General features: G+C 35.1%; 1 pseudogene across 1 annotated transcript; it reads left to right on the forward strand.

Annotated features, from left to right (window-relative positions):
* Positions 1-316: 316 nt before the first annotated feature.
* Positions 317-2,848, forward strand: LOC149885385 (zinc finger MYM-type protein 1-like; annotated as a pseudogene). Its single transcript, XR_016455056.1, has 2 exons — positions 317-2,561; positions 2,755-2,848. The product of XR_016455056.1 is annotated as a zinc finger MYM-type protein 1-like (transcript).
* Positions 2,849-3,406: the final 558 nt, after the last annotated feature.

A 3,406-nucleotide genomic window follows, 5' to 3' on the forward strand; every position in this document is an offset into this window, starting at 1 on the left:
ATATTATTAACAAGAAACCCCTACACAGTTTATAAAAATAAATATGAATGATTTATTATTAATGAAGATGTAGGTTTATTTTAATAAATATGTAGGTTTAATAATAATGTAGGTAATAATAATGTAGGTTTAATAAAATGTAGGTTTATTTTAAAAAATATTAAAATTAGTATATTCTAAAATTTTAAGTTATATTCTTTAAAAATAATCAGATTAACAAACTTCACACAAATAACAATACAGTCGCAGGTCTTCCATTCATAACACTTATTTAAAAATAATCATAGTAGTTAAAAGGCTAATACAAATGTTTATTTTTTTATTTTTTTACAGGTGTGATGTCTAAGCGAAAAAGTGGACATGAAAAGTTACGTGAGAAAAACATAAAGCTTCTGCGAGAAGATGCTAAAACAACTAAAAATCTACTATCCATGTTTTCTAAACTGAATTCAAATACCCTGCAACACCATGCTGATGCTGAGCCTGATGATGAGGTTCAATCTCACGTTGCTAAAGAGACTCAAACAAACCTTGATGATGAAGATGGCGTTCATACTGACACTAATGAAATGACCCAACCAATCCTCATTCTAAACATCACAGCTTTTTCAAGCATGGTTGAACCTACTGGTGATAACGAAAAAACTACTACCCGAGTGAATGATTGGTTTAATAAGCCATACCTGAATGAACTGACAACTTTCTATAAATATCACCCACATCAGCCTGAAACACGTCACTTTAATTCAAAAATGGTATATTACCGTCCTGAAGATGGTATGCAGCGTATGTTTCTTTCATTTTCAGAAAAAGAAGAGTGCCTGTTTTGCAGTGTTTGTTTCACATGAAAATGAGAAGCAGAAACCAAGTCCGTTTGTAACAGGTTTTAACAGTTGGACTCATATTCATCAACGTATTGTGGAACACGAATCGTCAGAGACACCAAGAATGTGTCGAGGCTTATCTACATTTCTCTGCTAATCGAACCATTCTAGATATGGTACAAGGTCAGCAATATAGTCTACGAAAACAGCAAGTTTTACATCGTAGATTGATCGTGGACAGAGTAGTGTCAATTGTCAAACTGATTGGTAAACGTGGTATGCCATATCGAGGTAAGGCTGGTTGCGAAGCCGTCAATGTTTTGGCTAACGACAGAGTGGATCATGGAACATTTCTTGAAATCGTGATTCTTGTTGCGAAGTACGATGAAATTCTAAAAGCGCATTTGAAGGAAATTATCGACAAAGGCATGCTGAATGATAAACAGGATAAAAGGAATAGAGGTAACAGAAATACTTTCATTTCCAAATCCACTGTAAACCAAATTATATTAGGAATCGCTAAATTAATGAAAAGTGCCATTGCTGAAGAAGTACAACAAGCGGGAATATTCTCAGTTCAACTTGACACAACTCAAGATGTAACACAAGCGGATAAATGTGCGATAGTCCTGCGATACGTTACCGACAAAGTTGAGGAGCGACTTATTGGTGCTGTCGATTCACATTCTGGAAAAGCCAGTGATCTGCGCAAATTGATGTCAAATGTTTTGGAACAAAATGGCATTGATATTGTTAAATGCGTGTCAGATAGTTCTGATGGCGCGTCTAATATGGCCGGGGCATACAATGGATTTACTACATTCTTAGAAAAAGCGTCTCCTGGACACATTCACACATGGTGCTATGCGCATGTTTTAAATCTGGTCGTATGTGACGCCACCAGCAGTAATGAAGCTTCAATGACACTTTTTGGTATACTTCAAAAGGCTGCTATGTTTTTTAGTGAGTCCTACTTGAGAATGGACCTTTGGACTGATCACATGAAAGAAAATCACATTCACAAACGACTAAGTGTTATCGGTGTTACTAGATGGGGGTCCAAACACGATGCCCTTCAAAGGTTTTTTGGTACGTTTCGCGACGATGAAGGAGCATTATACACAGACGTCGTTCAAGTACTGGAAATAGCAGTCTCTTCCACTAAATTAAGTGTTGAAGCACGCTATGATGCGCAGTGTCTATTAACGTCCTTATTGAAGTATAAGACTGTACTGACGGGATTTGTATATCTAAGAATAATGGAATCAACCACACCACTGTCCAAATACCTACAGACGTCTGGATTGAATTTCATAAAGGCGTTTGAGATGGTTAAAGTAACTATTTCAGAAATTCAGACTCAATCACGCAATTTTGATCAAGTTAAGGTGGCTGCAGACCATTTCATTAATGTGTCCGCAACCATTCTTGACGAGAAAGAATGTGATTGTGTTATACAGACAGATTTGCCAATGGTACGCAAAAGAATAAGAAAAGTAATGGCAGGAGAATTAGCAAATGATGATCCACTTACAGATTCTTTAAAAAAGTTTGAAGTAGAGGTCCACAATGGTATTCTAGACACAGTGTTAAGAAGTCTGTCGACTCGGTTTGCATCGCACGGTGAACTGTACTCTGATATGAGTTGTTTTGACCCCAACGGATTTTCTGAGTTATTGGAATGTAATATTCCAAAAAAAGCCCTTCAGAAAATCTCATGTCATATTTCGGCAACAGGTGTGTAAATTTACTTATAAATATAATTGATTGGTTTCTTGTTAAATTTTATTAGTAATTGCTTAAGTATTTTTGTTTTCCAAATTGGTAAATTTCCAAATTGGTAAATTTTTAATTAGCATTTGATAAGGTTATCTCTTTTGTTCTTTATTTTCAATATTTATAAGATTATCTTTATCTTTTTATATTTTAGGCGAAGAAGCGCAGCTGTTACTTGAGCTGTTGGACTTTGCAAAAAAGTGGCCAGTTTTAAAAAAAACATTGGAAGAGAGTTACGATTGTTCTGATCAAATCACGATTGATGAGGATGAGGTTGAAAATGAAGATGACGCCACCAACCATAAATGCGGCCCTCTAAAGAAGTGTCGCTCGTGCATTTACTGTTGCTACCATGTCCTTCGAAAATATAATCTTTTCGGCAAGAGCTACTGCATGCTGTACAGGGCTTACAAATTCATGCTCACAATTTCAATTACCCAAGTGGTTTGTGAGAGGAGTTTCAGCAAGTTGAAATGTGTCAAAACAAGATTGCGAAGTCAGTTGACAGAAGATCACTAGGACTCACTGTTGATGATGTGCATTGAAAAGGACATATTGAGTAACATAACCAACGATGAAATTATTGACGAACTTGCTAAATCGAGTGGTGAATTAAAAAAGCTACTGTTTTTATGATTTTTAGTTTTTGTGATTTAAATATGAATTTATAATACAAATATAACACATGTACTTAAATGACATCTTTATTGATTTTAAACAAGTGTATACAAGTCCTTATTGTTCAATAGTGTTACAAAAGTATTTAAAAGTGAGGAGTTACAAGCGAATACGATTTAAAAAAAAAG

Source organism: Hydra viridissima, unplaced genomic scaffold (genome assembly GCF_058129835.1).
Source record: "Hydra viridissima isolate aposymbiotic clone 2 unplaced genomic scaffold, HvirCarnegie_v1 scaffold_8, whole genome shotgun sequence".
NCBI lineage: Eukaryota > Metazoa > Cnidaria > Hydrozoa > Anthoathecata > Hydridae > Hydra > Hydra viridissima.